Here is a 14,028-nt window from a genome sequence, read left to right on the forward strand (position 1 = left end):
TGAATGGAGCGGTGAACAGACAAAACTGTCACATATGGGCTACCAAAAATCCATATGCGGTCAAGGGGGTTCTGCTGCATTCACCAAAGGTAACCATTTGGTGTGGCTTCATGTCATCATTCTTCCTCGGACCGTTATTTTACGAAGAAATGAGGCCAACTGGGTTTGCTACCTGTTCCGTGACAGCAGCAAGATACAAGACAATGCTGGAGACAGTGGTCATTACGCAACTCCAACAGCAGCAGTGCCTTCAGACGACCACCTCCATGCATGATGGAGCACCTCCTCACATCGGAAATCGCGTGAAGAATGTTCTGCGTGTACATTTTCCTGATGACAGGATTTAGAGCAGCTTCATCCCTAACTCATGGCCACCGCATTTGCCCGATCTCAATCCTTGTGATTTCTGGTTGTGAAGACACTTGAAAGAGCGTATTTATAGGGGAAATGTCAACACCCTGGCTGACCTCAAAGAACACATCATTTTGTAAGTGCGCAGCATCCCACCAGACATGTTACGTGCAAGTATCGAGCATGTTCTGCATAGGATGAACATGATCACCATGCATGATTGCGGCCACATGTAACAGTTCTGCTAGTTTGTGGAACAATTGTGACATCTCCAATTATCGGCACACGGATTTTGGGCTGCTTACTCACTGTACAGCACCACTTTTTCACCTGGTGGGTGTTTTGGTATAAAACATTTTTTAAGATGCCTTCCATTTCCCCATGCCTTGAATAGCATACATACAAATATCCATCGTTGTCTGTCCACTGGGTCAGTCTGCATACGGCTCCAAACACCTTCGATTATTTTATGGCCACCTTGTATATGAGATTTAATCAAACTATATGTAATGGTAGAGCAAAGAGACGCAAAATGGTTTTAACTGGTTAAAAACAGTATAGATGACAGTGGTGTGCTCACCTGGTATGGTTGTGGGATACACAATACCATATACTGGTAAGAAAGTTTTTAGAACAAGCTCACCCAATCCTCAGGGAAACACCCAGGCCGGCGGTGCACAGTAATTAGGATGTCCAGCAAGCACGTTCCGGTTAGGATTAAAACAAAATTTTATTTACAAATCGTTAGAAAAACGGAACGTACTTGCTGAACATCCTGATTACCCCACAATACCGTATACTGTACGAGATGCATTAACAGTTGCAGCAGACACACGTGAAAATGCAGAGATTAAATTATTGTGTTTGTTCTGGCCTGCTGTGAAGGACCTTCAGTGAGGAAGAATTCCAGGACCCATGGGTGGAGAACATGCAGATTATTCTACATGTCGCGGGCGGAGGGGCCGCACTCACCGCGCTCCGGTTTGGGGTTTCTACTGCTGCTCGGTGGCTTGAGCGGTGGACCGGACCCGGGGACTCGAGCAGCACTCCTCGTCCACGAGTGAAAAGGGGGTGGTTTGTTTAGGGAGATAGTTCGTGACGCCACCCACGGGTCGTGGTGATAAAGGCCACCACTGCTGCTGGTGACGGGGATCCTGGGAGCAATGGTAAGGAGCAGCTAGGATGTTGTCCCCTCCGTGGGTAGGGGTTGGTGGTCCCGGGGCCCGGTAGTGTAACGGGGAGGCTGGATGGCTGGGATGCAGGGGCAGTGCGGCGCGGTGCCGGATGGCACTGGTGTACTCACTCAGGCAGTCAATGACAGAGTCTCTGGTAAACCAAACGGCTGGATGGACGGGTCCCTCAGCCGGCTGTAGTGTTTTTGTTCTCTTCCGGGACGGCTGATGGTGGCTGTCTTTCCCTGCCACCGCCCGACCCCGGTCCTACGGTTCTGCAGAGGTCCACTACCTTCTGCAGACGGCCACCACCGTCTGCCAATCTTGCTGTTTGTGTCTGGGCCCCTACCCAGACACCGACAGTTTCTGACCTCTCACTTTCACTGTCTACTCAGATTTCTGTCTCTTTTCCGGCCTCCAGGCCTGTGAACTCCTTGGTGGGTGGGGCCAACAGCCTGGCTCCGCCCCACCTGGTGTGGACATCAGACCCTGGAGGGAGGCAACAAGGGTTTTTGTTTGACTGTTGTGACTGTCTAGGAAAGGGGGTGTGTGTGTTGTTATGTCTGTGACTACCTGGCTAGTCCAGGGCGTCACATTCCCCCTTGGTAAAAATGCAGACCATCCGCGGGCTGCCCGTCCATCACCGGTTTTATTTTTCTGTAAAAGATAATTTAACATATAAAACATAAAACTCAAGCATATTTTGTAGTTCTTCCCTTATGGGAGGCATGGCACTTTAACGTTTCAAACATTAATAAACATTTTTAATAATGACGGACGGGTTCATGGTCATCCGCTTCCCCATCCAAGCAACCTAAACCTTGATGCTGCCCCTAAGAAACGGGCAGCACCCCTCTTCCCCAGTCCGCAAGCAGGAACTCGGTTCCAGGTCACCCAAGCGGGAACGGGTACGGTGTCTCGCACCCGGCTGTCACTTCAGGGAACCCCACGTCCAGGGGGACCCCTGACCCCCGGAGGATGGCCACCGGTCCTGGTGGTGGCCGGGCCCCAGCCTACTCTGCTGCGGGTCCTTCCTCCAATCTGCCTCTCCGGAGGTGGCACGGAAAACCGCCCACAAACTATTTACAAAACCACAAGTTCGTGGTTGGCCTGCAAGTTCTCGGCCATGTTCATGAGTAGTTCCTCATGTGGGCGGTGAAAACACATAGAGTCCCTACGGGGACAACTTGTTGGCAAGTATAATCAACTGGTTGATGATCAGGTGATAAACTCAGGTGATTGGTGTTCATTCATTCAGCTATTTACACAATCAACATCCTGCACCCCTAGATGGTAGTTTCCCTATACCTAAGCGGGGGCCTACCTAGGTTGGGGCGTGTGGATCTTCGGAGGACAATGTCGCTAGTAGCGGGCAAGGGGATAGAGGAGACGACCATTTCCTCTTCTTGTCTGTCAGATATGGCAAGTGGAGACCCAAGGGGAGGGGGTATAGGTGCATCCCTGGGCGCTTGTTCGAGTGGCTCACTGGCTGGCGTTTCCGTCTCCATTTCTTCCATGTGTTGTGGGAACATTATCACCGGAACAATCACCGCACCGTTTTGCATAGGCCAGTCTGCTGGAAAATCACCAATCACTGTGTGGATCACCTCCTTCTCCTTTTCCCCGCTCGGCGTGGGAACCGGAACCTCATTTGTCACTCTCAAGGGGTAAGGGCATTTGTTCAGGTGGTCCCTGGAAACTGTAGTGGCGGTCCTCCCCTGGTCGCGACTGACCAGATAAGCCTTCTCATTCTCCCATTCAGTGGGCTGTATGACATACGGGGTCTTTTCCCACTGGTCATCAAGCTTATGGGTCTGACCGAGATTCTTCTCCACATACTCCTGGACCCGTCGGTATTGGATTTGCCGCCGGGTATCCCAGCCGGCAGTCAAAGGAAGGGCCTCTGGAGCCTCCAAGTCCATTTCAAGGTCCACCGGCAGCCGACCCGGTCGGGCTCTCATCAGATACGCCGGGGTGCATTTGGTAGAACTACAGGGGATATTATTGTACATGTCTACCAGGTCAGGCAGCTTTTCTGGCCACAGGTTCCGCTCTTCCAACGGTATCACCTTGAGGAGGTCCAGGACCAGGTGGTTCATCTTCTCACATATCCCATTAGTCTGGGCATGGTATGGCGTGGTCCTGATCTTCTTACAACCGTACAATTGGCAGAACTCTTGAAACACCTCTGCTTCAAAGGCTGAACCCTGGTCCGTAAGCACCCTCTCCGGGTATCCGTGCGGTCGACAGAAGTAGGCCTGGGATACCCTAGCTGCGGTACGGCCAGTCAAATCTTTGACTGGAACAACCACCATGAATCTGGAGTAGTGGTCCACGATGATCAAGGCATAGGTATATCCATTCCGGCTGGGTGTGAGCTTGACGTGGTCCAAGGCAACCAACTCCAGCGGTTGATGGGTGACGATCGGCTGTAGAGGGGCTCTTTGGCTGACTTTATCCTTCCGTCTCAGCGCACAGGGGCCGCACTCTCAGCACCAGGCCTCCACATATTCTCGCATCCCACTCCAATAGAACCGCTCTCTCAGCAACATGTCCAGCTTTTTCCAGCCGAAATTCCCGGCGCCATCGTGATATGCCCGTAGGACTTTGGGCACGCTGGCCTGAGGGACCACCAGCTGACGAACCTTCTCGTGACTCTTTGGGTTGATCAGCCCTCAATACAGCTTCCCTTCGTGCAGGTACAGCCGGGCTCGTTCTTTCCACAGCCGCTGGGCCTCAGAGGGAGCTACAGGATCCATTCCAGAGGAGCCCTGCTCAATCATGGTCTTGACCAGCTGGACGGCAGGCGCTTGGTCTTGGGCTTCTTGCCATCCCTGACTGAGTAGCGGGTCCAGGTTCGCCTGTTGTTGTTTGACATATAGTTTTTCGACCGGTGGCCGATGGAACGCGGGCAACTCAATTTTTTCGAGGTCATCGTCTTCCGACCCACCATCCGGCAGGTGGGGCATCCGGGATAACGCGTCCGCGTTGGTGTTCTTGCGGCCGGCTCTGTATTTGATAGTGAAGTCATAATTAGACAGCCTGGCCACCCACCGCTGTTCCAGAGCGCCCAGTTTGGCCGTGTCCAGATGAGTCAACGGATTATTGTCAGTGTAGGCAGTGAATTTTGCCGCTGCCAGGTAATGTTGGAACCTCTCGGTGATTGCCCACACCAGGGCCAGGAACTCAAGCTTGAAGGAGCTGTAATTTTCAGGGTTCCTTTCCGTGGGCTGGAGTTTTCTGCTGGCATAGGCGATCACCTTTTCCCTCCCGTCCTGGACCTGGGACAGAACTGCTCCCAGGCCCACATTGCTGACGTCGGTGTAGAGGACGAACGGGAGGCTGTAGTCGGGGTACGCCAGGACTTCTTCCCCTGTCAAGGCCGTATTTAGCTGGTGAAAGGACTCTTCATGCTTCTCCTCCCACACAAATGGGGGCCCAGGGGCCCTGCCACCCTTGGTCTGTCCCACGAGGAGGTTCTGCATAGGTGCAGCCATCTTCGTATACCCCTTGATGAAGCGGCGATAATAGCCCACCATGCCCAGAAACTGTCTCACCTCTCTCACTATGGTCGGTCTCGGCCAGTCCTGGATAGCAGTGATCTTCTCGTGATCTGGGGCGACACCTTCTGCGCTCACCACGTGTCCGAGGTACTGTACCCTAGGCTTCAGTAGGTAGCACTTGGAGGGCTTCAGCTTCATCCCATACTTGGCTAGGGACGCGAACACTTCAGCCAGGTGCTCCAGGTGGGCCTCCTACGTCGGGGAGTATACGATCACATCATCTAGATAAAGCAGGACAGTTTCGAAATTGAGATGTCCCAGGCCGTCTCCATGAGCCGTTGGAAGGTTCCAGGGGCATTGCACAGCCCAAACGGCATGCTGTTGAACTCGCAGAGTCCCATGGGAGTGGCGAATGCAGTCGTCTCACGGTCCTCTGGTGCGACCGCCACCTGCCAGTATCTGCTGGTAAGGTCAAGGGTAGAGAAGAAGTTAGTGGTTCTCAGCGCAGCTAGCGACTCTTCGATACGGGGTAGAGGATAGGCATCTTTATGCGTTATCTGGTTGATCTTCCGGTAATCCACACACATTCTCATGGTGCTGTCCTTCTTCTTCACCAGCACCAGTGGGGCTGCCCAGGGACTACAACTATCCCGAATGACCCCTGCCTCCTTCATGTTCCTCAACATGTCTTTGGCGCATTGATAATGTGCTGGCGGGATGAGCCTATACCTTTCTTTGATGGGTGGATGTATGCCTGTAGGGATATGGTGTTGAACCCCTTTAATCCTCCCGAAATGGGCGCTTTCTGAAAACCTGTTCATACTCCTGTACTACCCTGTATACCCCCTCTTTGTGATGCGTAGGTGTGGCTTCAGTGCCTACATGTAGTTCCTGGCACCACTCCTCTAACTGTTCGGGGGGTATATGGTTACTGGCCGGGGGTGCTGAGGAAGGAGGGGCGGCTTTGTGAATGGTGTGAGGGTCTAGGGTAAGCAACTTGGCAAGGGTAGCGTAACGGGGAAGCCTAACTTCCTCCTCTCCACAATTCAGCACTCTCACAGGCACTCTCCCCTTTTTGACGTCAACCACCACTCTGGCCGCCATCACCGTGGGCCAGTGTTCAGAAGGCGTGGGTTCCACCATCGCCGGGTAGTCGCGCCCCTGGGGGCCTACTGCTGCCCTGCACCAAATCATCATCTCGCTTGTGGGTGGCACTACCAAGGGGGCCACATCCATCACCCTTACTCCACCAATCTCTCCACCCGTCGAATTCACTTGTTGCCGATATAGGAGGGCCCGGATCTCACGCTGCACAGCCCTCTGTCTGCCTCCTCCTGCTGTGGCGGCCAACTGCTGCAGCAAACTCAGCACCTCACTCATACAATGCTCCATCACATTGGTCCCTAGAATTACTTTTGGGTTATGGTCACTGGGTTCATTCATCACCACAATCATTCCTTGGTGCTTTAACTCCGCACGTCCCACAGTCAGGGTCACTTGTTTGTATCCCACTTGGGTTAGAGGGAGTCCATTGGCCGCGACAAGAGTCAGGCTATCATCAGAGGGGACAAGTTCGTCAGTACCCCAATACTGCTGGTACAGTGTATATGGTATAGTGGTTACCTGTGATCCTGTGTCCAATAGGGCCATGAGCGGGATGCCGTCCTCTGCCAGAGGGATGATGGGGCGAGCTCCGACATACCGGTCTCACCAGTCGGGGGGGGGCATTGGTGTCTACTCCTGAGGATTGGCCCTTGGCCCCAGGGGTTGCTCGTTTAACGGGCATCGCCTAGAGTAGTGGCCAGGCTTGCTGTACCTGTAACAAATAGGAGGCCCATACCGCGAGTCATTGGTCCTTTTCCACTGCATCCAGGGGACGTCCTCTGGGCTGTCGGCGAGCTGGATCCTCCCTGGGGGCTTGACTTTCGTCGGAAGCTGAAGTGCGGCGAGGATCTTGGCTAGGTCTCCATCTATGCGGCGGACCTGGGCAGCTAGCTCCTCCATCATCCCGACGGGCGCTGCAGGGGCTGGGAGAGCCGGGAGAGGAGGTGCCACTGAGATGGGAGCGTTTCTGCAGGCCATGGGGCCGCCTCAGGAGCGTCTGGCATTGGGACCTGCAGGGCCTTGATGGCCCGCTCCTTCAATACTGCAAAGTCCAGATTGGGGTGTTCCAGGGCCCACAGCCGTAGCTGCTTGCGGTCTTCTGCAGACCCCAGCCCTTGCAAGAATTGTTCCACTAGCATCTTATTGCTGTCCGCATCGTTAATAGTGTCCACCCGCTTCAGCGTACGGAGGGCTGTTTGCAGGCACAGGGCATAGTCTCTTATATTATACGCAGGCCGCTGTTGACACTGATAAAACTGCATCCGCAATTCTGCTTCTGTGCGGGTCTCAAAAGCGATTTGGAGTTTCTCAAAAATGGTAGTCACTGAGGCCCGGTCCGCGTTGGTCCAGGTCTCCGTCTCCTGCTCAGCCGCGCCGGTTAGCTGCCCTAGCACTACCGCTGCCCGTTGCCTGTCAGTCAAGGGATATAAATCGAGGACCGGGCTAATCTTTTTCCGGAACACCTGCAAAGCATCAGGCTTCCCATTGTACTGCGCCAGCCAGGTAGCACCAGGCACATAGGGCAGGGAGAACGGCATTACCTGGGCGACCGCTGGACCCGCGGTCTCCCCCGCTCTTGCGGCCGGAGCACGAGCTACCCCATTTCCATCTGCGGGCGCCGCTGCGGCTGCGACCGCCACTCCTCCAACAGCTCCGTTGGGCGCAAAAATCTTTTTCCCGTCCCCCCTTGGTTCTTTCTAGCACTTCCTCTTTGGGGGCGGGGCTTCACTTTCGCGCCTTCCCTGCTCGGGGAAGACGCTCGAGCGGGAAATTTTCGCGCCAAAGATGGCGGCACTTCAAATTTTTCGGCCGGACGCCGCCGGCGGGGACTGCAAGGCACACTTCTACCGGTAGGTAGATTGGTTCTATCCTGTTCGCAGATGCCAAGTTGTCGGGGGCGGAGGGGACGCGCTCGGGTCCCTGGCTTCTGCTGCTGCTCGGTGGCTCGAGCGGTGGACCGGACCCGGGGACTCGAGCAGCGCTCCTTGTCCATGAGTGAAAAGGGGGTGGTTTGTTTAGGGAGATAGTTCGTGATGCCACCCACGGGTCGTCATGATAAAGGCCACCACTGCTGCTGGTGACGGGGATCCCAGGAGCGATGGTAGGGAGCAGCTAGGATGTTGTCCCCTCCGTGGGTAGGGGTTGGTGGTCCCGGGGCCCGGTAGTGTAACGGGGAGGCTGGATGGCTGGGATGCAGGGTTGCAGGGGCAGCGCGGCGCGGTGCCGGATGGCACTGGTGTACTCACTCAGGCAGTCAATGACAGAGTCTCTGGTAAACCAAACGGCTGGATGGACGGGTCCCTCAGCCGGCTGCAGTGTTTTTGTGCTCTCACCGGACGGCTGATGGTGGCTGTCTTTCCCTGCACCTGTTAGAATGTTCTGACTCCTGTGGTTGCCCACCGGTAGTCCGCTCCCCGGTGTATAGGTACCGAAGGAGCCCGTTTTGCCCGCAGGCGCTGGCCCTTGGATCTCTAGCCTATGGCGGTGGCTGTATATCTTCACGGTGTGGACTGTTGCCTTCTGTCGGGTCTTTGTTGTTGGGAAACCCCTGGGGTTCCGGTCACACTCGGATTTGTTGTTGGCGGCTCCAAGCCTAGTCGGGTTCCGATGGCCCTGCCTGTGTGCTTAGCTTCACTCCACTCCCCGGTTCGGTACCGGCGGGCCACCGCCCGACCCCGGTCCTACGGTTCTGCAGAGGTCCACTACCTCCTGCCGACGGCCACCACCGTCTGCCAACCTTGCTGTTTGTGTCTGGGCCCCTACCCAGACACCGACAGTTTCTGACCTCTCACTTTCACTGTCTACTCAGATCTGTCTCTTTTCCCGCCTCCAGGCCTGTGAACTCCTCGGTGGGTGGGGCCAACAGCCTGGCTCCGCCCCACCTGGTGTGGACATCAGACCCTGGAGGGAGGCAACAAGGGTTTTGGTTTAACTGTTGTGACTGTCTAGGAAAGGGGGTGTGTGTGTTGTTATGTCTGTGACTACCTGGCTAGTCCAGGGCGTCACATACACATTTCAAAGCTATCCAGCTTCTGCTTTAGGTTTTCCTGAAGAAAAATCTAGATAGCTTTGAAATGCGTAGAATAAACCGCTTGTTCTCCACTCGTGTGTCCTGGAATTTTTTTCTCATGGATGATCCTTCACAGCACAAAGATCAAACACACTACTTTCCGTTTCATCTCTTGATCAAACTATTGTGAGGTAGCGTCGTCGGCTGCGCTGCAAAAGACACGGGATCCAGGCACCAAGGTTCACAGCACACGGTTTATTCCAAAGAAAAAGTCCACAATAGTACATATGTGCCTTTCCGGCAGAGAACTCAGGGAGATGTGATCACTTTCTCACACCCGGCACACCTGCCCTTGTTCCTGAATCTATTTATCCCTCCCTTCAGCCTGTAGGGAAAACAGCATTAACCCTATAGTGGATTATCATGGAGTGAGCACAACCGGGGCGAGACATACCGGCCGTCATAGATAACCCCGGTCACAGTCTCACATACCCCCCCCCTCAGTTCAAGCGTGCGGGGTTGAACTCCTGCCATCAAACACGGGCCGCGGGACAAGGCATCGGCGTTGCCCTGCAACCTACCGGCCCGGTGTTCAACCGTAAACCGGAAGTTCTGCAGAGAAAGGAACCACCGGGTAACCCGGGCATTCCGTTCCTTGGCGGACCTCATCCAGACCAGTGGAGAGTGATCCGTCACCAAGCGAAACTGACGTCCCAGCAGGTAATAGCGTAGGGACTCCAAGGCCCACTTGATCGCCAGGCACTCCTTCTCCACTACGCTATAATTCCGCTCGGGAGGGGTGAGCTTCCTACTTAAGAAGGTGACGGGGTGTTCCACCCCCTGAACCACCTGAGACAGCACTGCCCCCAGGCCGACCTCCGAGGCGTCAGTCTGTACTATGAACTCTTTCCGGAAATCAGGGTTTACAAGAACGGGCTGTCCGCACAGGACCCCCTTCAGGGCCCGGAAGGAGTCCTCGGCCTGCGGAGTCCAGTGCACCATGACGGACTTCTTGCCTTTGAGAAGGTCCGTCAAGGGGGCTGATAGTCCCGCAAAATCTTTTACAAACCTCCTGTAGTACCCCACGATACCCAGGAAGGCCCTAACCTGCTTCGTGGTCAGAGGTCTAGGCCACTTCTGGATCGCCTCAACTTTGTTAATTTGGGGCTTAATCACTCCTTGGCCTATTACGTAGCCCAAGTAGCGGGCTTCCGTGAGTCCCAACGCACATTTCTTGGGATTGGCTGTCAATCCGGCTGTTCGAAGCGCGTCCACCACCGCTTGTACCTGTTCCAAGTGGGTCTGCCAATCGGAGCTGTAAATAATGATGTCATCAAGGTACGCTGATGCATACGCCTGGTGGGGTTCCAGCACTAAGTCCATCAACCTCTGGAACGTGGCCGGAGCGCCATGTAACCCAAAAGGCAAGACAACATAGTGGAAGAGACCCTCCGGCGTAACAAAAGCGGTTTTCTCCTTGGCGGACTCCGTTAGTGGCACCTGCCAGTACCCCTTGGTCAGGTCGAGCGTGGTAAAATATCGCGCCTGTCCCAGCCTATCAATCAGCTTATCCACCCGGGGCATGGGGTAGAGATCAAACTTGGATATTTCGTTCAATCTCCTAAAGTCATTGCAGAACCTTAAGGAGCCATCGGGTTTTGGTATTAGGACAATCGGACTAGCCCATTCACTCCGGGATTTTTCGATGACCCCCAGGCGTAACATTGACTTTACTTCCTCTGATATGGCTTGTCGTCGAGCCTCCGGTACCCGGTATGACTTCAGGCGTACCTTCAGGTGGGGCTCGGTGACAATATCATGTCGTATCAGACTGGTCCTACCGGGCAGCTCGGAGAAGACATCGGGGTTCTGCTGAACCAACCGTCTGGCCTCTCGCCTCTGTGTCTTGGTGAGGGCTTCTCCAATCCTTACTTCCGGTTCGTCCTCTCCGGAGGTCGCTGGAGCCGGATGTGAACGACCCGAAGAGGAGGGAGGTGGGGAAAAAACAGCCATCAGGTTTTCCCGTTCCTGCCAAGGTTTTAATAGGTTGACATGGTATATTTGTTCAGGTTTCCGCCTACCGGGCTGCAATACTTTATAGTTAACCACCCCGACTCTTTCCTTTATCTCGTAGGGGCCTTGCCACTGAGCCAGGAATTTACTCTCTGCCGTGGGAATCAATACCAGGCTGAGTTCAGAGTAGAGCTGGGCTCAACTGCGGGTATGAGGGAGGTGCTTAAAGGGAAAATAGTTACAATAGTTAGATTAATCCCAAGCACACAATCAATTGCAACAGGGTAATGCAAAAAGTGATTTTTATTATAAGCAGAAAGAGAATGCCACTACCGAAAAAAGCAAAGACAGAGTCAAGCCAACGTTTCGGCCTTCACAAGGCCTTTATCAAGGACTTGCCTGTAAAGAAATAATAAAGATTATATACACACCAATGAGTGAACATAATGTACATATTTACATATTTACAAAGAGTATATATACAGACATACGTGTATCAAGAAGTGACGGGTATAGACGGATTAGACGTCAAATGGGTAAACCACAGGTAGGGCGTTCTGCTCTCAAAGCACAACTTGCTGGATGGAGAGAGGGATACAACAACAATAAGCACCATGAGAAGAATGGCAAGCAGAACGTACAGTAACGGCAAGTACGCGCTGGTACATAGCTCGATCAAATGGTGATGCCAGCAGGCAGTGAAATCATAAGATGAATACAATCCGTTCAGAACCATCGGAGATGGGTGACATAGTAGACAATGCAGGACATACTGTATTAGCAATACAGATATACGTATAGCACTTATTACTGGACGGGCAGAACCAGGAGGAGGCAGTGGATTAAACAGTACACTTGCTATGTTAGTGGTCAGGCGCCTAAGAGTAACGCTAAATGTAGCATGTATAAACAATGCTAGCCATTGTCTGTAGATAAGCAGTATACAGTATAACAGCGCAGTAGACAGTATGAGGTTAAAAAACCTACCCAGAGTCAAGGAGGCATGAAAGGTGAGTGGGTGGATGGAGGAAGTGCCTATGGAAAGACAGGATACATTAGTATACATAGCCATACATGTGGAAACCAGGCAGGTAGAGGTGCGCATTATAGATAGTGTATTTACCTTACAGGGCACAAGGGCAGGGGGACAGGGTCCCAGGGGTGCAAGCAGCAGGCGTGTGGCAGTGGGGGTCTGTGCAACGGCAGCTATTTGTAGCCAGGGCATTACTTCCTGGTGTGAGTCATGGGGGCAGGAGCGCAGGTGCCCGTGACGTCAGTGATGACGTGGGCTTACTACTGCGCATGCGTCCGGCGTCAGTGGGGAGCAGGAGAGGTGCTGTTTGCAAGCACCTTAGTGCGCATGCGTGCAGGACGTCACGGAGGGGGCGGCAACCAGGGACAGGATCCCTGTCAGTGTGGGTCACTAGACTCGGCGCGCTTGTGTGCGTCGCGTCACAGGGGGGGCGGGGTAAGGGGAGTAACAGGCTGTGAACGGGGGTATGGGTGTTTATGATGTCACATAGGGGGCCGGATGTGATAGAGAGGTTAAAGTACCTGTATGTGGTTATTGTGCTGGTATGTACCGGCTCATAAGAATCATGGAACCAGGATATGTGTAGTGGGGAAGCACATTATGAATGACTGTGTATATAATGTATGTGTGGTCTATGGGTGTGGAGTCAGTATATAGGATGTAAAAGGGAAGGTTATATATGACTATAAAGGGGGACTGGAAACATAAATGGGACGAGTATACAGCTATATATTGCTAATATGAGGCTGTTAGTGTATAGCTGATATAGATTGGCGAATACCGCTGGTATATAGCTGGAATGGACAATAAGCTGGGATGTGGCTGATATGTGGTGCTGATATATGAATGGAATAGGCAAAAAGTACTGTGGTAGAAGTGTATATATGTGGGATAATACAGAGAGGGTTGAAAGGAATGTAATGGTTTACTTGGGTGTAAAGGAGAGAAGTAGTATATGTATGATAATGTTGTGTGTTGGAGGGGAGGGGGAAGGGGGGGGGGGGAAGAAATTATTGGAAAGGGAGGGAATGGTGATAGGGTAAGGATGCTACCTGGTGAAGAGGAGGTGCCAGTTGTGGAGAGGGTGCATGGGTGGGATCCGATCGGTGGAGCAGGTGATCAGTATCTCTAAAAGAAAAAAGAGAAAGGTTAAGAAAACGGTTATGTAAGCATCAAATAAATACATAAAACATAATGCATGGCAATGGTCTACTCAGGTACACAGGCAGGGTTAATAATTCGTTTCATACTCTCTATTCATACCCCACAGCTCAAGGGTTTGTAAGGTATGTATCCAGTATGCCTCACGGTCCCGGAGAATTTGTACCCTATCGCCACCCCTTCTGGGTAGTGGGACATGTTCTAATATCTGAAACCTTAATTGGGAGACTGAGTGACCTCTGGCCGCAAAGTGAGCCGGAATGGGGAGTACAGTCAGGCCACACCTTATAGTCGATTTATGTTTACTAATGCGGTCTCGGATATGTTGGGTAGTTTCTCCAACATATCCGAGACCGCAGGGACATTTGATTAGGTAAACGACAAAATTCGTGTCACATGTATAGAAACCTCGGATGGGATATCGTTTACCGGTTCCGGGGTGTGTAACGAACTCCCCTCTGGTGACGTTAGAGCACTGTACACAATGGAGGCACGGGAATGTGCCCTTACGTGGCGTGGCCAAAAAGCTCTGTCTGTCCCGGTTTAGGGATGAACCTATGTCAGCCCGGACCAAAGTGTCTCTGATGTTGCGAGGACGTTTATGACAGATCAAAGGTGGAGATTCCATTCCGGCTCACTTTGCGGCCAGAGGTCACTCAGTCTCCCAATTAAGGTTTCAGA

General features: G+C 53.1%; 1 protein-coding gene and 1 long non-coding RNA gene across 2 annotated transcripts in view; one reads left to right on the top strand and one right to left on the bottom strand.

Annotated features, from left to right (window-relative positions):
• LOC142301342 (E3 ubiquitin-protein ligase RNF14-like) overlaps positions 1-14,028 on the top strand; it is an 87,464-nt gene that overhangs the window by 57,214 nt on the left and 16,222 nt on the right. The window lies entirely within an intron of this gene.
• On the bottom strand, positions 11,650-13,315 carry LOC142301340 (uncharacterized). The gene is made up of 3 exons (XR_012752774.1): positions 13,239-13,315; positions 12,141-12,188; positions 11,650-11,731 (listed from the first exon to the last, which is right to left on the bottom strand). It is a non-coding gene; the product is annotated as an uncharacterized LOC142301340 (long non-coding RNA).

This window comes from Anomaloglossus baeobatrachus, chromosome 4 (assembly GCF_048569485.1).
Source record: "Anomaloglossus baeobatrachus isolate aAnoBae1 chromosome 4, aAnoBae1.hap1, whole genome shotgun sequence".
Taxonomy (NCBI): Eukaryota; Metazoa; Chordata; class Amphibia; order Anura; family Aromobatidae; genus Anomaloglossus; species Anomaloglossus baeobatrachus.